Genomic DNA, 26,647 nt, shown 5'->3' on the forward strand with positions numbered 1-26,647 from the left:
TTGCTAGAATCTCGGTGTGTTCTGCTTAAAACAAAAAAAAATGTACGCTTGTTTGCTGCCTTTCCTGTAAGTAGGCTAGTCCATATACATATTTGCTATATATCCAGGACTGTTTGTAAGCTTCTGATCTCCCCTCCCCCAAGACTGTCTGTGTTGGAGGGAAGCCTGCTAGCTTATCAGTGGGAGTGGTAAGCACTAGGTAACTTATCTACCACATAAGGAGTGGTTTCTGGCCCAGAAATTGTAGTTATTGGCTGCTTGGTCAGTTTTTCCATCTCTGAACTTCTTGATTTAAAAGCCTCCATTTGCACTTGTTCCCCCCGTCCTTTAAATAGTCTAGTCTAGATACAGATTTGCTGTATCCAGGACTGTTTGTAAGCTCCTGAGCCCCCCAAGCCTTTCTGTGCTGGAGGGAAGCTTTCTAGCTTATCGGTGGGAGTGGTAAGCACTAGGTAACCTATCTACCACATAAGGAGTGGTTTCTGGCCCAGAAATTGTAGTTATTGGCCATTTAGGCAATTTTTCCATCTCTCTCAACTTTCTGATTTAAAAGCCGCATTTGCACTTGTTTCTTTCCTGTAACTAGTCTACTTCAGATACAGATTCTTGGTTTTAGCACTTGAATTTGCGTATTCATGCTCAGCACTTGTTCAGAACTTGTAAACACTAAGCTACAAATTACTACAGCACTTAACCTTCCTCATTACCTAGAAGAAAACAGTTTTTGTACTTATTTTCCTCACGTGCTTAGAGAAAAACAGCTCTTGTACTCACTTATCTGGAGGAAAATAGTTTATTCAGGCATGTCCAAGGGTCAGCTCCCAGTGTTCTCCCCTGTCTATCTGATGAATCTGGGCATCTTGGGGCAATGTAGCAATTGCCTCATGTACACAGACAACCCTCTCCTCCTACCACCCAACAGTACAACCTGCGAGAGATGCACTTATCTAGCCAAACTGGAGGTAAAGTTCTCTCCATCCAAGACGAACTTGACAGTCAAGAGGAGAAGGTAAACACTTGCACCACACCACACTCATTACATAGTCGCTCTAAACATACACCACCAAAATCCACACATAGAAACACAAAAACATTCGCGGAGGCTCTCAATAATAATCTGCTCAAGCAACAGAGACCCCCAAAGCAGAAACGCAATCAACCTCCACCACGCCAACACAACCCAAATGACACATAGCCCACAGACTCAGTGTGCCACTCAACCACAGCCCATAAGGCAAGACAACGTACCCAACACACTAGTCATAAGTGACTCTTTAGTCAGGCACACTGATGTCTCACTCACCAGGCTAAACAAGAAGGAGGTTACTGTCAGCTGCCTGTCGGGTGCCAGGATCCGCAACATAACCCATGAACTCAAGTCACTCCACAACAAGTACAAATATGACTCTGTCATTGTCCATGTTGGTGTGAATGACCTGAGACATACCTCTTTGGACTACATGAAGAGAGACATGGAAGAGCTCTCTGATCTTGTAGACCAGGCAGGTATGACCCTAGCCCTGAGTAGCATCCTGCCATCACCCAGAATGATACCGCAGTACAAGGACAAAATGATTGACTTCAACAATTGGCTAAGCTTCTGGTGTCATTCTAAGGGGATCCAATATCTGTCTGCCTGGGATGACATGATCGACAGACCACGATGCTGTGCCAGAGATGCCCTGCACCTGTCTCCCCTGGGATTCCGGATACTGGCTAAGGTTCTTGCCACCCCTATAGTGCCTTTTTTAGACAAGGATCAAATGACAAATTCACCACTATAACAGAAACAGGCAAGCAAAAACTGAGGGTAATGCTACTCAGTGCTAGAAGTCAAAATGCACTCCCTCGAGGCACTCCTTAAAATGGAGAACATTGATATCTATGCAGTGACAGACCTTGTTCAACGCTCCCCTGCATTACCAGGCTATAAATCATACCACACTTTTCGGCCATCTAACCTGGACCGGAACACCAAAGGCAGAGGTGTGTCCATATTCATTAAGGATATCCACACCTCCAGACTAGTTGCTCAGCATAATGCATCCAAGGTTATCCAAGTGCAACTAACTCTGGGCAAAACGGCAATTCAAATTGTAGCTTGCTACAGATCCCCCACCATGCCCCAGGATTCCCACTCATCTTTTCTTGATATATTGGAAAATATTAGGTTTCAACCAAACACCCTAATAATGGGTGATTTCAAATACCCCACCATTAACTGAGAAAACTACTCATGTACCAATTCCTTCGCTCAACGCTTTCTGAAATTCATAAATTCCAGTGCCCTGGCTCAACTTATCCACACCCCCACCAGGGGCAACAGTATCCTAGACCTAGGCATTATCAACATGAGGGACCGGTGTTCCACACCTGAAGTCAACTCCTCGTTGGTCAGATCCGACCATAAGCTAATCACCCTAGATATCCACATCCCACCCCCACCCCCCATTAAGGAAACCACAGTAAAAAATGTCTCCAAAGCCAACTTCATGCTTCAAGACAGAAGTGTCGAACTTCATGACACCCATGCAGATGGACAATACAGTTACGACTGCTGAATCGTACACAAATGCACTCTATAAGCACTTAGACAAGTGCATGGATCGTGCTATCCCAAACAGAACCAAGACGCGATCCTCCAAAAAAGGAAGCCAATCTGGTGATCCCCTGCCATAAACAAACTCTACAACAGAAGGAAGAAACTGTTGCAAAAGAGAGTAAAATCCCATGAGTGGAGGAGCTCCCTGGTCAGCCTCAGTAAGAAGCTAAGATCCCTTATAAGATCCTCCAAAAATAGCTACGAAAACATAATCGCCACTGATTCTAAGGACAACCACAAAGCATTCTATAGCTATGTCAGGAATCTCAATGGCAACACCCAGATCTGCTCTGAGTTACAGCACAATGGCACGAAAATTACAGAACCAACTAATACTGCCAACATCCTGGCTGATAGGTTCAGTGCTACCTTTACCCCCATCTCACCCACTAAAGGGCCCATATCTATACAGGAAGAATGCAGAGTCCCTGTAATCACAACTACGCAGGTAAAAGCTGCACTCTCTAAAGCCAAATACATGGCATTCATGGGACTGGACAACATCCCAGGCTGTGTTTTAGACGAACTTCAGAACTAACTGGCACCCCACCTAAGCACCATGTTCAATCATAGCCTCACATCAGGCTTTGTGCCCACTGAATGGCGCACAGCAACAGTTATCCCACCACTGATCCCAGGAACTATCGCCCTATTAGCCTGATTGCCTGGTCTGTAAGGCCATGGAACGTATCATCTTGGAACTCATAAACAAAGGCATTGGTAACCTCTAGACTCTGGACCCCACCCAGTTCAGGTTTGTGAAAGGCAGATCATGCCTCCTAAACCTGATCGACTTCTTTGAGGCAGTCACCAAAGCTGTAGACGAGAGTAAGGTGGTTTACACAGCCTGTCTTGACCGCTCCATGGCTTTCGACACCATCCCCCATTCTGGAATTATAGATAAACTCACTAAACTAGGTATAAATCCTTATGTCACAAGATGGGTTGCCAGCTGGCTCACTGACAGAACCCACACTGTAAAAGTTGCAGACTCCAAGTCTGACTTCAAACCAGTGACAAGTGGAGTACCACAGGGTTCAGTCCTGGGACCTGTCTTGTTTGGTATCTACTTCTCTGAAGTACAGGCTAACACAGAAGGCCTTTGGCTAATAAAGTTTGCAGATGACTGCAAACTAGGAGCCATAGTCGAGTCCCCAAATGATGTGGACATCCTACAAGAAGGGCCTCACTGAGACAGATGCCTGGTGTCAGAGCCATGACCTCAAGCTCAATGCCAAAAAGTGCATTGTCATCCCCTTTAGTAAAAACTCTGTACCTATGAACTACCACATAGGCGGCAGTCTACTTAATGCCGAATATGTGACAAGAGACCGTGAGACCCTGGAGGACAGTAGTCTCTACTTTGATAATCACATCGCCACAGTAGTCAGGAAATCCTTCTATGTGGCACACCTCATCATAAAAGGGTTCTCATCCAGGAAAAAAAGAGGTCATTGTTCCCCTCTACTTGACACTCATTAGACCCATTATAGAGTACACCGCCCCTTTTGAAATGTACCTCACAAGACGTCTGCAGCAGCTGGAAAGGCCACAGAAGTACCTTACAAAAAGGATTACTGGCCTCAAACAGATGCCCTACACTGACCGTCTCAAAAAACTCCAGCTTTATATCGCCTGCTCCGAGGTGATCTCTACCTAACATATAAAGCTATGTCAAACCCAGAGCTGTTGGACATGCTACACCTAAAGAAATCCCAATCCCTCCGAGTTACATGTTCTAAGGACCTAAACCTTGTCACCACAATAAACAGGACATGCTGGAGGGATATATTCCTGTCCTAGAGCCTTCCCATACTCTGGAACAAGCTACCCATCTATGTCAAGCAAAGTTCCTCATTAGCACTCTTCAAGAAAAATCTTGATGAGTGGATGGGAAATAGGAAATACACCCAGGGGATCACTTCTGTGGCTCTACTCGACAGGGGCACAGGAAAATAACTTTATTGCGTGGCGTAAGCCAGGGAACCTTGTTGGCTAGGCTTACTTAGGCCCTTGGGCCAATAGCCTAGTACCTACCTATGAACCTAAGAAAGAAACTGGGAGACTTTTCATGGACAGGAGAGATGGGGCAGAGAAAATAAAAGGATAATCAGGTACATTTCTCTAGTTTTGCATAATGTACCTGATTAGCCTTTCATTTTTCTTTGTCCTGTCTCTCGTTCATTTGAATTCTCTGGTTTTTGTAATTTTTTTTAATGAAATAAAGCAATCTCTGATATACAATACAATAATGCCGAAAGGAAAGTAAAATTTTGGTAGCATATATTAATGGAAGAAAGCCGGGGCAACCAGACTTTTTTCCATTAGTATATGCTTGATTTACAATGGGCACGGTGGTTGGGGTGACCAATCAGTGTGCTCATTTTTGAACGTTAATGGACAGTCATTGCATAATTAAGAATTTCACACAGCTTCTAAGAATTTATGAAACTGTGCCACTTCTGTGTTCACTTCTTTACCTTTTCCGAAGTTCAGTGTTGATCTTAAGGTTGCAAATGCTTATCTATATGTGCACACCTCTCAACCTACAGACATTGAAAATAGGAACAAAAGCCCCTGTAGTAAAATAAGAACATCTAACTAAAAATCTGGGGATCTAATTATCATACTTCAAACAACAAATAACTCTTCCTGCTTCCAGTAGGAATGTGGATACTACTGAAATACACATTTAAAAACACAAAAAATGATGGCAGCATGGAAGCACATTGTCAAGGAGGCAGTGAAAAATCTGTAGACTTTAAAGAACTGTTTGGCAAAATTTTACCACACAAGGTAATTTTATTTTCCTTCAGAAAAGGGAAGTTGTAAGATGTTCTCCTTTTTCTTTATATTATTGTTGACACTAGCATATTGGAAATATAGCATGCTGTAGGTGGATTGGACACTCTAAACTGGCCCTAGGTATGAGTGTGTGCGTGTGCCTTCCATGGAAGGTTGGGTGCTGGGCTGGCAACTCGACACCGTAAAACTCTACTGCCAATCATGAGCGGACAGGTGATCCGTTGTGGCGACCCCTCACCGGGAAAAAGCAGAAAGAAGAAGAAGCATACTTTTCTGTGTACAAGACAGCTTCAAAAATCATGTGATGAAGGGGATTCAGAAAATTGTATGAAGGGGTAAATCAAACCTGAAAAATAGGGACATCCTAAATCAAGCCTGAAAACATGAAACTTCATCCAAAATAGGAACAGTTGAAAGTTCTGTATCTGTGCCATTTAAAACTCATCTGAAACTTTATTATTTCATCACAGCTGCAGTAGCCTTAGCTATATGGGTTCATATACTTACAGGTGAAAGAAGATTGGATTCTCAAGTCTCATTTGCTCGAAATTCAACCCATCAAGGATCAGAGCTTCTCAATAGGAAATCACTGTGATGGTGAGTTGTGCCAGCAATGATGCCATTTTCAGGGGAATTTCCCCCTTCTTCAACTTGGTGAAACACTGGATTTGGTAGACATAAGTTCATGGAGTGCAGGGGGGCTTGCCCCTGCAAAAAAAAAAAAAAGTAAAAAATTTGTTTTTTTTTGGGGGGGGGGTGCAGTTCAGGGATTCCTATCCTTGGAGCATTTATCTTCGTAGGGAAGTGTATGGGTTACATCCTGCATAGGCTATAGTAGATGGACAGCATCCAGAGCTTAAAAACACCTTCCACATGTCCAAACTGTTGACAGCTTGATCACAGCTGAAAAATAAACATGGTGTGGACACCAAGCCCTTAAGAGCTTTGTTGCTTCCAAAGAGCGTAAGCTTTCAAGAATTGATGGTTGATTAGTATTTTTCCATTGCTGGACAGATAAGTTCCCTTCAGGAAAAAAGATAACTCCCACATTTTTAATTTATAACAGAAGCTTATTTTTTTCAAAATAATTTAAGCTAGGAAAGTGTGATGTTCATATTATTTACCACTGCTGCAGTAGCCCTAGCTATATGGGTTATATCCTGTCAAGGATTTAACAGCTAGCCAGCTTCAAAGCATCATGGCAGTTTCCACACACTGAAACTGTCAAGCAGCTTGAGCTGAGCTGAGCTGACTAAAAGACAAGTCTGAGTACACAGCTCTTCAGAGCTTTACTGCCGCAGAAGAGGATGCTCCTCTGAGGCTTTCCTGGATCTGCGTTCGACTTGTACTTTCCTTTGTTGTGCAGATAAGTTCCCTTTAAGGAAAAAAAAACTTCCATTTTCTTAATTTTGTTGATGTTTTACTTTCCTATTCAGGAAAATTATTTTAAAGCTACTGTCACAATACTGTAACATACTTTTAAACAGAGCAATTGTGTTGCCCTGTCTGTTTAAAAGTAATGTACGGTAACTCAAAACCTTTTTTTTTGTTCTGTGGAAAAAATGTGTTTACTTTTCTTTTGTGGGGCTGAGATGGTGTTTTCAAATGTTCTTTACTGTGTTTCTTCTGTCAAAAAAGTAACTTTTGTGAACAGTTAGCCTTGAGATTGTAACATACTTTTTAAATGGTGCAATCATTTTTTCCTGCCAGTTTAAAAGTAGGGTAAAGTAACTCAAAAATTTTTTGTCTGTGGAGAAATTGTGTTTATTTTTCTTTTGTGGGGCTTACATACACTAACTCATTATATCTGAGTGACGCCTCCAGGTGCATCTGCAGTTAACTCCTACTGATGCCTCTAGGCGTCAAATATTGCTTGTACATATTTGCATCAATAATCCTAAAACCATGGTATGTACAAGGTTTTAAAAGATGTCATTTTAAAGTTTACACAATGGCAAACAACTGCATTAATATTTAACTTCTGTCTAGTACAGGTACATAGATATTAATTGTTTTTATGATATTAATTTATATGGATATAATTTTTACATTTATCTAAATATCGCAACAACCAAGTAATGCAGGCAGGTCTCCTTAGCCTCATATGAAAGTTCTCAACTAGATGAATAAAATGCTGCTGACAGTATGTGTGTAACTTGAGTAGTTGCTGAGATATTGTAAGTTGTTTACAAAATATTACAAATGTAACAGTTACTGTGTTTACTGTGACTTATAAAATTTGGTTCAAGACCTAGCACCTAAAGAATACTACCACTATAAAAATCTTTTGTGCTGAAGAGTTTGCCATTTATACTTCTTTCATAACCCCTATGGTTTCAGAGATATGAACATTTGTTTGAAATGCGAAGACATAATATGATTCTGTCAAAGGGCTTAGGCTCCGTCCATTGGATGTTACAGTGCAAACTTCCTGAGCTCCATTGGAATGAATGAGTTAAAGAGCATTTTACTGCGCTTTTTTTGTCGAAAAAGTAACTTATGAACAGGTAGTGTTTACTGACAACTGCTGCTGCTCGTCTTCCCTGGGAAAGAGGCACAATTTTCAGCTTGACCATGGAGCAGACAAATGGTCCAGTGGTCAGTTCTTCCAGCCACAAAAATAAAAAATTAAGCAAACAGCCTTTGCCACCACAGCAGAGTAGCAATTTGCCTCAGCTGTAGATGAGTGACTCTGTTGTGGCCATTTGTTGTACTTCAGATCACTCACCTTTTACTCTGGATGACTCTAGTGTAGTACCTACAGCCAAGATGGACCAGGGTTAGCCATGTCATCTCTGGCTGTTGGGTTTTCCTCAGTGCAAGGGAGAGCCACTCTTGTCAGCCCTGGGAGAGGGAATAGGGAAGGGAAGGCAGCTGCTGCCATTAGTAACATGATTGGCCCCATTTTTCCTGTCAAAAAGAAACAAAAAAAATGAAGCATGTATCTACTCCTCCTCAAATTTCTTTGGATATGAGTAGTTAATTGGGTCTGGCTCAGAGTTCAACTTAGGCCATTGATCCTTCTTGTAAAGTAGTTTCTAGTAAAAGAAAAAGATATTCATCTTTTCCTGAAGAGATTCAAGATTCTGAATCTGAACAAGAAGATGCAGGGACAGATACAGTTTTATTTTCCTCAGATTTCTGATTCTCATTGTGGGAGTTTCTCTTTCTCCGTGGTCATTGCTAGAATGTGCCAATGTTTTCAGTGAAGAACACTGAGTTTTTTCAGTCTCTCAGGAAATACTATGAGTTGCTACAGAAGGATTTTTCAAAACCTACACCCATTCTTCCTGCTCTGTCTGCTTTGGAGGATTTGTGCATTACTGTCTGTGGTTTCCTTGATGGCCAGCTGCCTCTAAAAATGCAGATAGGATGTTTAAATTTCCTCAGGCTTTTTAATTTTTAATATACTATTCCTAAACCTGATTCAGCAGTTATAGCTTTAATTGATCTCACTGCTGCTAAGCACTTAGTTAATTCCAATCCTACTCTTTCTTATAAGAATGGGATACTTATTGATATGTATTGGAAGAGTGTATACTTCTGTAACTTTGATTTTCAGAATTTTGAATTGTCAGGCTCATATGTTAAAGTTTGTTCTGACAAATAGTGAAAGTATGAGGAATGTTTTAGCTGCAGTTTCTCCTTGTGATGAAAAAAAACTGCTTTAACTAACTTAGTTTCTTCTATTGTACAGGTCATTACTCATTGTTTGCAGTGTGTACATGACTCATGATAGCAAGGGCTGTGGCTAGTGGTACTGTTTTAAGGAGATTTGCATAGCTGCATTCTCAGAACTTGCATGATGATGTTAAATTCTTCCTTAGATAGATATTTAGAGTTTGGCCCCTCTGCTGCAGATTATTCAAAAAGTGCAAAGAAGGGGCAAGCTGATCCAAAGAATCTCTAAGATTGTTTAGCCCTCCTTTTCCAAATTGTCCAAGGGATTTTTTATCTTTTCATCCAGTTTTGTTAAAAAGACAATAAACGGTGTCAACAAAATTCAGGTAAACAGACATTTAAGAAGAAACAGCAAGGGGGTTCCAAAAAGAAGTCTCAATCAAAAAACAAGGACAGTCCAAGTCTGAGTGACCGTTCAAGAAATCTTGTGACCCGACCCCCCCCCCCACCCTGGCCCATTTTTTCCTTCTAAAAAGTCTGAATCTCCATTTTCTCTTGAATAACAGACTTCTTCAGGCAAATGGGTTCTGAAAAATCATTCATCAGGGTTACAGATGGCGGTGAAATTCCTCCTTTCATGGGATCTGTTAAGAAAATATATAACTGCAATGTGCAAGCTTAGATGCATTTAGGGTTAAAAAGAAATTAATACGTTTATTCTGCTTATTCTGTGTGAAATATGTGCAGCTGCAGGAAACCTTGATAAGAGAACAGTTGACGCTTGAAAGTCTACCATAGTCAGCAGAATGTGTATTGAGGCAAGGGTTGTATCTTGACCCTAGGTAAATGTATCATATCAAGAAATGAACAGCTGAAGAAGTGTAAGAAACAAAGGAGGGCTGAAATTAGCCCAAGGCCAGGTTGTGTTTCTCAAACATGTTTTGCAAGACAGCAATTTTCTGACCATGTCAGCAATAAATCTAACAATGTCTTCTTTTCTGACCATGTCAGCAGTAAATCTAACAATATTTTCTTGTGTACCTGCAGAGATCTGTATAAGAATAGCATGCTGAACTATGGAAAATCAGACAAACCTTGTGCTTACATGCTTTGTCTCCTTGCTGCAAGTAATAAAGGGTGCCTTACTTGAACCTTACGTGCATTGACCTTTGTGTTTTCTTTTACAGATTGGTCCTTCGGACCGGAATCCCTCACTTCACCTCGGATCAGACGGCCAGGTGGCTGAAACCATATGGGGAAGAAACCAAATCGGTTATTCTTATGTGAAAAGTCCTCCGACTGAATTGTCATAAAAAAGGCCAGCCACTTTCTGATCTGCGACTGAAGGACGGGTTTTCTGCGAATCAGCGATCAATCATGTGGGCTCAGGTAAGGTGAATCTACTTTTTCTGTTTCAAGATCAGGGACTGGATGTGTATTGTTTCTGTCAGATTGTGTTTTCTTACAGTCAGGGATAGAAAAGGTACAATCTTGTCATAGATCAGGTGAAATAGATCAGTAGGCTTTAGACAGTCATTCTGAAGAGACTTTAACAAAATCTGTGGTACACGTAAAAATCTAAAGGCATCAGGTAATATTTTTCTGAACAGTCTACGTAGCAAACAAAATAGGGAAAATGGGTAATAAGTGTACAAAGACACTCGGAAATCCACCGTTAACGGAAGATGCAAAATATATGCAGTCACAGTGCGCAGACAATATTAAATACTTTTCAAAATGGGTTATTAAGTATGAATTTGACAGAAAATTAGAAAAATCCTCACTTATCAAACAACTCAAAACTGATTCTAAGGGTCAAGTTAAAAAACAACGACAGTTAGGAATTCCCCAGGCACACAGGTGGCTGGAGGAAGCAAACTGCAGAGACCAAAAGAACAAAGACTCAAAGACAATGTTTTTGGATAAGGAAGACAATAACTTGGTAGTGACATCGGCACCTCCGCCTCCCCCTTCTCTGCCAGAGTACGGAGCAAGTGGACAGATTGACCCACCCCCGTTATATCCTATGCTCCCTAGAAAAAGAGACATTATAAAATTGAAACTAGCTAAAGTTAGAGATCCCATCGAAACTAGGTCCCGAACGAAGGGAAATAATCAAGAAGGTGGCTCTGAATTATGGCAGGTAGTTAAGGATACACAACCTGTAGAAGAAGAAATATGCCCACTTATAGAAGTTCCAAACCCTCAGGCAGGACAGGAAGATCAGACCCCAACTATCTTAGTGTATCAACCCTGGACTCCGGAAGATATCCGGAAGGCTACAGAAGGGATTCCCCATCCGAAACTTAATTTCAGAAAATTTTCAGAAGATTTACAAGGAATGAGGCTAAGTTATAACTTAAATGGGGAAGAGATAGAAAAAGTAGTTCGACAGATTGTAGGACCAGATTGGTACATGATTTGTGGCAACTGGAATCCTCGTGACGCTACACAAAAACCTCTTCCACACAGCAGTGCAGAATTAGACACTAGAGTGAAGGGACTTACAGACCGCATCTCTGAGAAATGGAAACCTAGGGCAGACTGGACTTGCATTAATCAATGTGTCCAGCAGGAGGGTGAATCAGTTGACCAATATTTTGCTAGACTGCTAGAATGTTTTAACAACCACTGTGGAATGCAGATTCCTGAAGATCAAAAACAAGATTCCCCATATGAACAGCAGTTAAAGAATGCATTTCTAAAGGTAGTAGTACACCTATAAGCAGTTTCATTACAAAACACATGGTTGACCATCGAACTAGTAGGTTACATTCCCTACTCGAATATGCTAGACATGCTGAAAGGCATTTTAATAGCAAAAAGGCGGCGGCTCAGGTATTTTCCGTAGAAGACAGAGCAGAAGTTTATGTAGTGCACCCCGGGAAAAAGGGCAGGAAAAATACATAGGGAGGTAAGCAGTCTGATCAGCGATCAGAAGACTTTGAAGGATGCAAGAAAAGGAGAGAATGTTTTAAATGTGGTAAAAAGGGACATTTGGCAAGGGATTGCAGGAAAAATAAAGCAACAACGGAAGATAAAGAAGGTGAGGACTGACTATATGATAGTCAGGAATCACAAGAACAGACCAGTAGAGAAAGGACAAATGAGGATGTGAAAAGGGAAGTAGAGGAAGTACAGGAAATCAGTGACGGTGCAGAAGAAGATGAAGTACTAGATTTAGCTTTATTGAGCCTGGAGCTCTGTTTAGCAGCTACAAAACCGGAAGTTACACTTTTAGTGGAAGGCAGTGAGGTTAAATATTTGTGTGATTCAGGGGCATCACGGACCCTGATACACCCCTCCAAATTACCAGACAATTCAGAGTCATCTGATTCCATATTGGTCAAAGCAGCGAATGGGCAGCTATACCAGGAGCCCCTCTCCCGCATTATCACCATAACAGATCCTGTTTCAGGATTAACACAAATAAGTAAGATTGTAGTTTCTGTAAAATGCCCAGTAAATCTCTTGGGCAGGGATCTTATGCAGTTATTTGGCATAGCGGTGGTTCCAACTATGCAGGGCATGGAAGCGCAGCGACGAACTGACACCTTTATGGTTCAATCGGGGAGTGAAACGTTTTATTGGTACAGTCAGGACCTGGTTACGACTGGTCCAAGGACTGTGACCAAAGGACTGATGAATGTAGCCATCAGTAAGTTTGCCTCCCTGGACATTGATAAACAGCACCTATTGCATTGCACCCTGTATTTTTGTAACACACCAGGGCCTGATAGTAAGTATGAAAAAGAATAATTTAAGCATCGTACAAACAGATTGGTACTGAGAAACATATACTGGGATGCAGAAGGGAATAGTGTAGCCAGCTGTTTGCTGCCCCAGGAGTTTTTGACACTTTATAAGTCCAATCGACTACCACATGTAAGCTTGACCAAGAATAAAAACATACGGTGGGCAGACCTAGGGGAGAGAGTTACAAGATGGGAAAAACAAACAGAACTGGAGTTGTCAGGACAGGGAATACAAGTGCAAAAATTGAATTGGGTGACTCAAGCTAAACCAGCTGTACATCTGCAGTCTCGCGGAGACAGCTGATGGGTACTCCTATTGATGGAAGAAGAAAATGCCTTACGAGATATACCAGAGACCCTCTGGTCAGCAGGAAAATCAGATGTAGGACTTATCCGTACTGCAGGTCCAGTTAATATTACACCAAAATCAGCGTTTAGACCACAAAAAAGACAGTATCTCTTAAGAAAGGATGCAGAGGCAGGAATAAAACCTATCATAGCAGCATTACTTAAGGGAGGGGTGCTAGTAGAATCCCCTGATTCTCTGTGTAATACACCTTTATTTCCAGTTAAAAAAGCCAATGGAGAATGGCGTATGGTTCGGGATTTGCAAGCTGTAAATGACGCTGTAATACCAAGGGCACCTAAAGTGCCGGATCCACACACCTTGTTGAATGACTTAAAACCTCAACAAGAATATTTCTCTGTGATAGACATTAGTAATGCATTCTTTTCAATACCAATACACCCAGACAGCCAGTATTGATTTGCATTCACGTTTCAGGGAAAAAGATACACATATACGCGACTACCACAGGGATATTGTGAGAGCCCTACTATATTTTCACAAGAAATGTCAAGTAACCTGGCAGGATTTAACCCACCAAAGGGTAGTCAGGTCTTACTTTATGTCGATGACATTCTATTAGCAGCCCCCACCCTGCAGGATTGCAGGGAAGATACAATAGCACTTCTACAATTTCTAGCTGCTGAGGGACACAAAGTGAATAAGAGCAAACTACAACTTTGGAAAAAACAGTTAAAGTACTTAGGATATGTAATATCCAAGGGAGGTAGAACTTTAGATGAGGACAGAAAAGTGGCAATTTTGCAGGCACCGAAGTCCACCACCAAGAAGGAAATTATGTCCTTCTTGGGAACGACTAATTTTTGTCGGAGCTGGATTCCAAACTATGCCTTGGAATCTCCACCTTTAACTGACCTTATTTACAAGACACCTATGGCAGCGCAGGACTTGTTACAATGGACAACGGAGGCAAAATCTGCTTTCTGTAAACTGAAACAGTTAATAGCCTCCTCTCTAGTTCTGGGTTTGCCTAATTACCATAAATGTTTTTTCCAGACTGTAGATTGCAAGCAGGGTTCTATGACATCAGTACTAACACAACAACATGGGGATAAGCAACGTCCCATAGCTTACTATCCATCACAATTAGACCCAATGGCACGATCTTTGCCACACTGTGTGCAGGCAGTAGTCGCGGCAGCAATGGCAGTCCAGGCTTCGGCTTCAGTAGTCTTGTTTCACCCACTCACTCTAAAGGTACCTCATGCAGTCGTGATTATTTTATTACAAGAAAAAGTAGCATATCTCTCTCCTGCTAGGCATCTCTCCTGCATGACCATATTGTTGAGCTAACCTCATATGACAATTGAAGGATGTACGACCTTAAACCATTCTACCCTGCTCCCAACTCCTGCAGATGGCACACCACATCGCTGCCTGCAAATAATCGAGCAGAAGACATTACCTAGGAAAGACTTCACGGATGTCCCCTTGGATATTGCCGAGGTGACATACTATGTGGATGGCTCGTGCAAAAGGGGCCCTGCAGGACAGAACCTAGTAGGATATGCAGTAGTCTCTGATACTGAAGTTATAGAAGCAAAATCTTTACCTCATCATTTATCTGCGCAGGCACCAGACTTGATTGCTCTGACACGAGCATGTACCTTAGCAAAGGATAAGTGTGTAAACATCTTCACTGATAGCCAATACGCTTTTTCCACTGTACATGTGTTTGCACAACAATGGAAAAAACGTGGAATGATAACATCTACTGGCAAACTTATAAATCATGCGCAGCTTATTTTAGATCTTTTAGAATCCATTCAATTGCCTCGAAGGGTAGCTATTTGCAAATGTACAGCTCATACTAAACAACAGGACATAATTTCAAAAGGTAATGCGAGAGCTGATGCAGCTGCAAAGCAGGCAGCTACAGAGGTATTCCTTCTAGATAAGGAATTACAACCCTCTGAAACCTTGAATTTAGATATGTTAAAAACAATGCAGACACTCACTACGCAAGCAGAAAAACAGCGATGGATAAAACGAGGAGCAATCCTCGAGAAGGGGCTGTACATCTCTAAGGAGGGAAAACCAATACTACCCTCTAACTTGTTCCGCTATGCGGCATTGTTGAGCCATGGGCAGTGCCATGTCTCAACAGGGGGGATGGTACAGCCGGTGAACCAGGTGTTCACAACATACGGATTTACAAACTATTCTAAAAAATTTTGTTTAATGTGTCAGATCTGTAACAAACACCATGCACAGGGGGCGATAAAGCCTAAGCAAGGGAGTTTTCCCATACCACCATATCCGTTTCACACTATCTGTATGGATTTTATAGAACTAAACAAATGTGAAAATAAGAAGTACTGCCTTGTCATTATAGATATGTTCTCCAGGTGGGTGGAAGCTTTTCCAACTAAAAATCCAGATGCAGCTACAGTAGCAAAGGTACTTGTTAAGGACATTATTCCTAGGTTTGGTATTCCGGAAAGAATCTATAGTGACAACAGTACGCACTTTGTAAATCAAACCATACAGCAGCTGAGTAAATTTTTTGGTATTTCTCTTAAAAATCATTGTGCATATCATCCGCAGTCTGCAGGGCTGGTTGAAAGGCATAATGGCATACTAAAAAGCAAACTAAGGAAATTGATAGCTGAAACAGGGAAAACCTGGCTGTACTGTTTATCTCTGGTACTGTTGAGCATGAGAACTGTCCCTACAGCAAAAGGACTGACTCCTTTTGAAAAGCTGTATGGAAGGGCTTATTACACACCCCAGTGGAAACCTCTCATGTCATCAGACCAGGAAGCTGATTTTACACTAGCTGAATATATGAAAAAATTGTTGAGTTCTAAACATCTGTTGCAGTTTAATTCTGTTTCAGGTCAGAAGTATGCCAAAACATCGGAAGTGACAGTGACGCCAGGAGACTGGGTGTGGATTAAAATTGTGAAGGGAAAGAACTGGGCATCGCCAAAGTGGGAAGGTCCCTACCAGGTGCTTCTTTCAACACCTACTGCAGTCAAGATAGCAAAACGGGCTTCGTGGATACACCTGACGCACTGCAAGTTGATGAGAAACTTCGAATTGGACAAAGAGCTTACCTCTCCATCTGGACCCTAAGCACAAAAGTCTGGCTACAAAGGGGGGTCAGATCAATAGGAACTGATCCGTCTCAAACCCAGTGAAGCAATCATCAGTGCTAAGGTCCTGTAGGGCAGAGAGTAAGATCACATGTCCAAGTAAAATGACTGAATCAAGAAAATATCTTTTTGGAAGAACCGAAGAAGACAGAAACAATATGGAACAATCATTTCCACAGAAATATTGCATGACCATCCTATTGATCATCATGGTAACAATAATCTTTTTGTTATGGCCATTTCTCTTCTCTGTTACGCAAGTAGAATTTAGTAAGCGTGAGTGGCACCCGAACTTCAATACTTACCAGGTAATCAAATATATGTATGCTGAAACCTTCAATGTTTCGAATTGCTGGATCTGCACGGCTCTACCAACAGCATATGGGGGATTACTGCTAACTTCAGTTCCCCTAGGGGCTAATAAGACCTGGGAAAACCTAATTCATGACACATCAAGTGTCACATCAGAAGATAAAGTAGCATTACACTTGTCTATTCATCAAAAGGGAACTGTGTGTTTTCATAAGAATGATACAGTCAGGGTAGGATGGAGCCATTGCAATGTAACAGTTCCTTATAGATGCTACACTAAACCTGATAACACCAGATCTTATTGCAATACAAACTATGATTCGTTTTTTGAATTGATGCATAAAACAATCGAAGTAAAACGTGATTCTGTTCTCTACAAACAACTGTCCATAATTGACAGAAAAAATGTTTCACGCGGGACAAGTGTATGTTTATAGTAAAGCTACCACTAAAGTAGAAGATTGTTACTTTATATGCGGAAGAAAAGCATATAAATGGCTACATGAAAACTGGTCCGGTAGCTGTTTTTTTGGGGTACCTGGTTCCAGCCATACGACACACTGTCTTACCTCAAGGGAAAATTCGGAATGTCCGAGAAATTAAGAAGCCTGCTAATCCAGTGGGGCAAATCAATGCACCTTGGAAATACCATCATGACTTAGACCCTGGGAATAACAAAGGACTATCGCACATGGATCTGGGTGATGACGTCATATCGTGGGCAGGCATATTACCAGCATATGGAGTGACGAAATCGATCTGGGAGCTGAGAAAACTATCTAAACTTCTTGAAATAATGAGTAATGCAACCTTTTCTGCCCTAGAATTGGTAACCGATGAACTAACTGCCATGAGAACAGTGGTACTTCAAAATCGCATGGCTCTTGACTTCACCCTAGCGGTGAAAGGAGGTACGTGCGCTTTAATCCAGGAGGATTGCTGTTCGTATATTCCTGACAACAAACACAAGATAGACAACCATCTTGAAGTATTTCAGCAGGTGTCAGCCATGACCAAACCAGGACCAAACCCATTGACGGACTTTTTCCAGAAATGGTTCGGGGGTTGGGGCAGCATTCTGATTGCCATCTGTGTAGGAATAGCCTTACTGATGGTGTGTGGATACTGCTGCATCCCCCTGTGTGAAAGGACTAGTTAAGAATATCATAGACGTTTCAGTTTCAGAAACTTTATACCAAGATGCTGAATTCGAGGAATTACTTAAAACTGAAAAAATGCTTTCACAGGCTTAAAATGAATGACTCTCTAACTGCAAATCCTAAGTAGGAAATGATTATGAGAAGAAAAACTGTTTATGCTTGTTTTGAAGGTAGAATAAGGTATTAAAAGGGGGGAAATGTTAAGAAAATGTATAACTGCAATGTACAAGCTTAGATGCAGTTAGGGTTAAAAAGAAATTAATACATTTGTTTTGCTTATTCTATGTGAAATATGTGCAGCTGCAGGAAACCTTGATAAGAGAACAATTGACGCTTGAAAGTCTACCATAGTCAGCAGAATGTGTATTGAGGCCAGGGTTGTATCTTGACTCTAGGCAAATGTATCATATCAAGAACTGAACAGCTGAAGAAGTGTAAGAAACAAAGGAGGGCTGAAATTAGCCCAAGACCAGGTTGTTTTTCTCAAACATGTTTTGCCAGACAGCAATTTTCTGACCATGTCAGCAGTAAATCTAACAATGTCTTCTTTTCTGACCATGTCAGCAGTAAATTTAACAATGTCTTCTTTTCTGACCATGTCAGCAGTAAATCTAACAATGTCTTCTTTTCTGACCATGTTAGCAGTAAATCTAACAATATTTTCTTGTGTACATGCAGAGAGCTGTATAAGAATAGCATGCTGAACTATGGAAAATCAGACAAACTTTGTTCTTACATGCTTTGTCTCCTTGCTGCAAGTAATAAAGGGTGCCTTACTTGAACCTTACGTGCATTGATCTTTGTGTTTTCTTTTACAGCATCATTCCTGATCCTCTAGATCAGATTGCTTTGTTTCCACCTGTTTTTCATCATATGTTGTCCCAAGGAGTGATAGAACCAGTTCCTCCTTCCCAGATGGGGAAATGTTTTTATTCAAGGATGTTTCTAGTTCCAAAGAAAGAAAATGCCTGAAGACCAGGTCTGCATAAGAGATATTAATTCCACCCTGTATTCTTTTTAGCGAGGAACCTCTGTGAATGCTCCAGCTGTTGCAAATGCCTTGAGGTAAATGCTGAAGGGTGCATTGTACTCAATTATTGGTCTAATGAGGGCTGAGTATAGTGGAACTATGATCTCCATAGATCTGGTTGCCTAGGCTTAAAAAGACCGCTGTGGTCATTAGTCTAGTATACATCTGTGAACCTATGCCTTTACTTATATCTTGCACCACACAGAAGGATTTTTTTCATTACCATAAAGACATGGTGATCAAAGTTCAAGTTATTGTCATCCTGAGTTCCCAAGTCCCATAACTCTGGGTCTACTTTTAGGAGAGTGTTATCAGTGTTGTATCTTGCAGGGGTGGTTGTCTTCCCAGAGGGTATAATTATGCTTGCTTTTTTTTTTTTGCACTGAGTTTTAGGCCATGGTTCTAGCACCAGGTATTTGTCTGTGGTCTGTGTCAGTCCCTACTGGAGCAGGTCTACATCTTTGAGGGTTCCGTGATTTCACCCAGCTTGCAGTTGTCAGAAAATTTGGTCAGGCATAAGCCCTCTACATTTGCCTTGACTTCAGACAAGTATATTCCAAACAGGAAAGATCTCGGTACCAAGCCCTGTGAGTCACCACTATTGACACCCACTTGATGGAGGTGGATTCCCCAACTCTAACTTCTGTCCCATCTGTGAGCCATTTGATTATCCATCAGATGATACAAGGATTTATGCCTAAATTTGTGAGTTTATCTATAATGCTGAGTAAGGTATTGTCAAATGCCTTTGCCAGTTTAAAGTAGGCAGTATGTACCATTTTGCCATTGTCCATCATGTTACTGACCTTCTCAAAGAAGTCCACAAAGTTTAATAGGCATGACCTGCCCTTGACAAACTGAGCTGGGATGGGTCCAGTGTTTGAAGATTTTCTATGTCTTTGTTTATCAGGTCCATAATAATTCTTTCCATGACCTTGCATATATGACTTGTCAAACTTATGGGTCTGTAGTTCCCTGGGTCTGTTGATGGTCCACCTTTGTATAGAGGGATGACTGCTGCAGTCCTCCATTCCGTAGGGCTAAAGTCTGTCAGGAGGCTATGGTTGAATGGAGATTCTAGACTGCATGATAGGTCATGTTTCAGGCTGTTTAGGAGGCATCTTGGGATATCATCAGGTCCCATTGTTTTAGTTCTGGAGAGTGCAGTGAGGACCTGTTCATTAGAGATAGTTGGGGAAGAAATGGTAGAAGGTGTTTCCTGGGGGTGGACTGGGGGGGGGTAGTAAAAAAGAAATTGGAGCTAAATTTATCGGCCAGCATATTTGCCATATCCCCCAGTTTTGCATAGGAAGTTCCATTTACTATTAGTTCAGCACACTGTTGGGTGTTCCTTTAAGGTTGCATACAGAACTGAAAAATGCCTTATGGATATCCTTAGCTTGGGAGGCTATTTCTACCTCAAAGTTGGCTTTGGTGGACTTGATTAGTCTCATGAGTTGCTTGTTGAGACTGATGAGGGAGGATTTTGTCTTTTTGGCATATCTCTTCCTTTTTTTGGAAAGAATTGTCTTTCTTTTTTATATACCTATTTATAATACGGGTCCACCAAGGGGGCTTGTGTTTGGAATTGGTACTGTTTCTTTTGGTCTAGTACTACTGTTTCTTTACAGTTATTTACCTGCTTGTACAGGGTTTCCATAAACCCTTCCAAATAGGCCACCGTATTCTCTGAGTTTGCGGGCTTGGAATTTAGCTATACTATTGCTTAATAGGAGGTAGTTAGCATTTGAAAAGTTATTAAAGGTTCTGAGGTTTGCTGGGAGTCGAGACTTTATATTTATTTTAAGGGTGACTACTATGTGATCTGATTTGACCAGAGAGGACATTACACAAGGGAGGGTGCAATGTTCCCTCATTTTTGTGAGTACCAGATCCAAGATATTTACACCCCTAGAAGGTGTGCAGACTAGCTGCTCCAGGAATCTTTGAGCCTGCATGTTAGTGGTTGTGTATGTACCCCAGTTTATGGTGGGATAGTTGAAATCACCCATATATATGGTGTTGGCTGAATTATGAGTAACTCCACAGCATGGTTTTCCTGGGTCATAGGCAGGGACCTATAGCTAAGTAAGGATATGGTATGGGAATTTAACTAAGGTTAGTTGGACATGGAGTAGCTCAATCATGTCATATTGTTTGACCAATCTTTAGGTGTGCTTACTTTCTATGTAGATTACTCCACCGTGTGTCCCTTCCTGAGGTAGGTGGTCTAAATGTAAAAAGGGAATTGCTTTGGTAGAGTGAATAGTTTTATATAAATACAAGTTTCCCATTTTCCTCTTCCAGCTCCAAAACACACTAACAATGTACACCACAGACTTTGCTTGGCGAGCAGTATATATGGGTGAAAAGGTGCAGGGTCTGTGGAAAAAAGAACAGACCAAAACACAAACATAAAAGAGATATTGGCTGTGATAAGTACTCTCAACTCTCACAATCATCTGTGTTCCCCTAGGTTATTACAAGTGATTATAGACAACACCACAGTGATGTAGTATATAAACAGATGGATCCAGATCTTACCCTCTATGTAGACTAACCATGGTAGCCTGGGATATAGCAATTTAGTACAATATCACTCTACAAGCATCACACATCCCGACAGTGCAGAATTTTGCGACAGACAAGCTGAGCAGGGCCAGGACAGATCCTTACAAAAGGAAATTGAATCAGCGGGTCTTCCAGGATTTGATCCAGCTGTGGGGAATACATCAAGTAGGTCTTTTCAACTCCATTCACTACAAACATTTGGAAAAATTCTCTTCCAGCATTCCTTGCAAACAGGCCTAGAAAACGCATCTTCACTTTCTTGGGCAGAATTGTTTCTGTATGCCTTTCCACTCTTTACACTGACATCCAGGGTCATTCTGAAAATTCAAAAGGATTCTCCAGAGATCATTATGATGACTCCCTTTTGACTCAGGCAACAGTGCAACAGTCTGGACCTAGTTACACAAGACAGGAGTTGTTTGAAGGATTGGAACATTTAATGTTATGGTAAGTTTAAATACACAGCTGTACTTTTTTGATGATCTGTGCCTGTATATCTCCACCCAATAACAACCCCTTCCATCTTAAGCCACATATCACATTCATGTACAATGGGCTGCTTTAAATCAAAGTTTCTTTATCTTCAAAAATAACTAATGCGTGTCTCCTTTATCAAAGTCCAAATAAACTTTCACTTATGTAATGAGAGAATGAATGAATGAATGAAGGAACAAATTAATTAATTAATTAGTTAACCTAAGTATTTATTTCCACCTGTCCTATATGTCATCTACACACCTCATTAATTCATTAATGTATGTATGTCCTTTGCATACCTCTCTACTGCTATGATTTACACATAGCTCTATAACTGTGGTCCCCATATTTAGCCTTGCTACTCTTAGATTTACTGGTGTTTTTCATGAAGTCAGACATGTTTGTTGGTACATACTTCATTAAATAAATAAATTAAGCTTATACAAAGATTTTGTTTCACTATCTATAAATGGTTTAGAACACCAAAGTCATTCTTTTATGAAAAATAAAAAGTGCTCCTCTTTCTGAGCCTCTGCTATGATTTTTAAAGGTGAGTGCTATGTTTTTTATTGCTTGGAGGTTGAGAGGTATGCCCATCAACTCATATGGCTGTTTTGTCTTGAAACTGCTCAGCAGATTCTGTTCCCAGTTCCTGTTTCTTGTTTAACACTGGGCAGTACACCCTGGAATTTATTTATTCATTTATTTATTTATTTATTTCCAGTTTATGACCAGGGAGGTCCACTGGGCTCAAAGAGCCCGTTTTCAGTGGAGGCCTGGGGAGAAAGCTCCAATAATACATAGTACAAGCTCCATAATATGAAGTACAATACATAGTGGAAACAGAAACAAACTAAGCAAATTTTACATACAAAATCGCAAAAACTAAACAAAAGTTAAACATCAACTTGGAGAAGGATGTAAAGCATATTTACATGTTTAGTGGTTGAGAACAGTAGTAGTAGTTGTTGTGTCTTTAGGCTTTTCCCGGTTAGGGGTCGCCACAGTGGAATTCTGGTCCACTAATGATTGGCAGTAGATTTTTATGTGCCAAGTTGCCGGCCCTGACGCACAACCTTCAACGAAGGTATGCCCATTCATGCAAGTCTCCACACAGAAGACGCTGTAGCTGAGAATCGAACAGGACAACGTCTTACCGTGAGGTGGTTGAGAACAGTAGTACAAGGTTAAATTAATACAGAGGTTTAAATAATCTGAGAATGATATAGAAGTAACATTAGCATGGATGAGTTTTTTATACATGAATATTAGCATGAGTTAAATTAATAAAGAGGTTTAAATCCTCTGAGAGTGGTATATAGGTAGCATTAGCATGAAGGAAGTGCATAGGGTTAACCAATAGTGTGTAAGGAAGAACAAACTTTGTGTGTTATAAAGTATTTATGTATTAAGCAGGTTAGGTAGGTGGAGTGCAACTGCATTTCCATTTTTGGGAGAGGTAAGAATGCAGCTGGGTTTTGGAATATTTTTTCTGCAATTCCCAAACAGGACGGTGCATGATTCCTGCTAGCACACTTTACCAGTGCAGGCAAAAATCTGTTTAATTAATTGTATAACTTAATAAAAATTAAAACGGTAAAAATGAAAAGAAATCAGTACATCTTATTGCACAATATGCATGCCTTTCTTTGTCATTCTTCTCTCTTTCTTTCTCTTTCTTTCTTTCTCTCTCTACACTTTGTTAATCAAAATTAGTCCCACTAGGCTAATGGCCTCTTTTCAGGGAAGACTCAAAGTATTATTCATTCTGATCAGGAGGAATTTGGCCAGGGCCAAATGATCCTCTTCATCAAAAAAAGTATAGGCTATGGCATACATGGTATGTGCCTGACTACACCATATGGTCCAGCCACCGAAACCCATTACTCCATAAACCCTACAACATCCAAACACACACACATACATATATATATATATATATATATATATATATATATATATATATACACACACACACACACACACACACACTTATTCCCAGGATCCTCCAAACATATCCCTTAAAATTACCATAGTCCACAGATGTGTCCTGGTAATGCACTGAGTTGCCTACACATTAGTACTAAATATAACCTAGTTATTCCTCCTCTTAACTTTTATAACCTCATTCTCTTTACAAACTACAGACATGATGTTTAGAGAGCTACCACTATGTTCTCTCTCTATGTACAGAGTGGCAATGTCACCAATCCAGGCAATTACAGACCCATTAGTCTGTCCAGTTTTATATGTAAGGCTATGAGTGCATCATATCTGAGATCATTAATACAGATGATGGGAAACTTCTGGAGATTGACCCAAACCAGTTTAGGTTGGTCTAAGGCAGATCCTGCCTCCTTAACTTTGTAGAGTATTTCAAAAAGCCCATTAAAGCCATGGACAATGGCCACTGCATTTACACAGCCCATTTTGATCTTATCTAAGCCTTCAATACAATCACCCATGCAGGTATTTTGATCTCTTCTTCTTTTGGCTTTTCCCATTATGGGTTGCCTCAGCAAAACAACGGTCCACAGAATGATTGGCAGTGGAGTTTTATGGTGTCTAGTTGCCAGCCTTTAGCAGAAAGCACACACATGCACACAGTCACACCTATGATCAGACTGTTCAATCCACCTGCAGCATGTGTTTGGGATGTGGGAGGAAACTGGAGCACCAAGCGGAAATACACATGACCACAGGGAGGTCATGCAGACTCCACATAGAGGGCACCCCAGCAGAGGATCGAACTGGAGAACCTCTTGTTGTGAGGCAACAATGCTAACCACTGTACCACCACAACCCCCCCATGCACGTATGTATTTTGATAAGCTTACTAAACTTCATTTAAATCCTTGTGTTGTTCAGTGGATAGCTAATTGGTTGACTAACAGAGCACATTAGTGAAAGTTACTGAAGCTTCCTCTGAACATAAGAGAAATATTAAATGCAATGTCTCACAAAGCTCAACATTGGGACCAGCCTTTTCAACTTTTATTTCTCTGATGTTCAGTCTAATGTTCCCAGCCTGCAGTTACCTTAATATACTGATGACTGCAAACTGCCACAATTGTAGTTTACCTTTTATCACATAATTACTTCAGCAGTGACTTAACTATGCCATCTCATGGTGTACTAACAATGGTCTTAAGCTGCATACTAAGAAATGTAATGTTCTATTTCATAAATAGAATTTTCCAACCTTCTGTCATACAAACATATCCCTCCAAACTAATATACTGTCACGTTAGACTTGGGCACCTGTGTTGATAAGTCAGTAGTGTTTGGCCATTATGTCTCCATAGTAGTTCAAAATCCTTCTATCTGACCAACCTAATTTCCAAAGACATCTCCTCTAGAGCTAAAGTCTTAGTTTCCTTGTACACATCCCTCATAAGGCCCATCACTGTATATAGTGCTTCTTTCAACATGTACCTTTCTACGCATAATGCTCAACTTGACATGCCTCAGAGATTCTTAACTAAAATATCATTGGTCTCAAGCTCCTTGATTTTATAGATTGACTGGCAGCCCTGTGTGAGTTCTTAGATTCCTACAGCTCTTTCACTATGAGTTTTGTTTTGAGACATGAAAGACAATGCTGTTTTCAACTACCTGCACTTCCACAGATCCAACATCCTCTCAAAGATCTGTACTAAGGATTTCAACTTATATCAACAAACAAATTAGATTCTTTGTTGGGATAGGCACCTAACCAAATGAATTCCACACTTATGAAACAAACTCCCCCTAACTGTCAAACAGAGCAAAACTCTTTATGCTTTCAGAGTTAATCTCAGTGATTGTGTGGGTAGTCATAAACTCTTTCTCTTGGGCTTTACTGCATATCCTTTTAGACAAAGGAAATGAACATTACTGAATTACATTGCAATTTAAGGGGGTTATTTGGCTAGGATGTTAATCATCTTAGGGATTGTTTGCCTAGGGTCAGCTTATGAACCCCCAAACATATTACAACCATAGCATGCCTTCATGCTAATTACCACATAATTCTGTGGCCATTTGTTGCATTTTATTATGCTTCTTGTCTGCTTTTGCTAATGGTAAATCTCTATTGTATTTCAAGTATCTGCCCCAATTTGTGTAAAGTATAATTTCAAGGTTTGGTAGCAGTAACTGAGATGCATGTAATTTTGCCTGCCATAACTAAACATAATAACTGGGATGCATGCCATTTTGCCTGCCATAGCTAAGCACTTGCAGTAAAGCTCTTGAAGTGTTAGTATCACTCTGTCTCATGCCTCTACATTAAGCTATTTTGGCCACTTAAGTAGAAAAATCCTACAAGGTGTCAGAAAAGGATGTCTGCCTTATCATGGCCACATGTACAGGTAATCCAACAGATCACCATCACTTTTCTTACTCTCTGATTCTTGCAAATACATTTTTAGTAAAAAATTATTTTTTCATGTTTTGTTTTGAAAAACAACTGAACCATCAGTCTTTTCCCCTGTAGTGCCAACTCTTGCTTTCATTTAATTTATGAATCCTGTAGTGTGTCATCATCTCTTAAGCTGCAAGGTAACTTGACAGAAGTCTGTGAACTTTGGATCTAAAAGTCAGAAATGTATCTCACTTTCAGTGGAATTGCAAAAAAGGCAGAAGATAGATGATGTGCTACATTCATACATATCAGAGAGGAGAAAAATAAGGATATTTGATACTTCTATCCTCAAAGAAGATGAGACAGATGCATTAGAAGTTAAAAGAGAATAACAAAAAGTATGTTGTAAGTCAAAGGAAAAATGGACATTTGTCTGATATTTATTCTTTATAAATAATCGAGATACATGGGCATCTACTGATGCTTACAGGACTGAATTAAATA

This window comes from Protopterus annectens, chromosome 12.part0 (assembly GCF_019279795.1).
Source record: "Protopterus annectens isolate FY-2018-M chromosome 12.part0, PAN1.0, whole genome shotgun sequence".
NCBI lineage: Eukaryota > Metazoa > Chordata > Ceratodontiformes > Protopteridae > Protopterus > Protopterus annectens.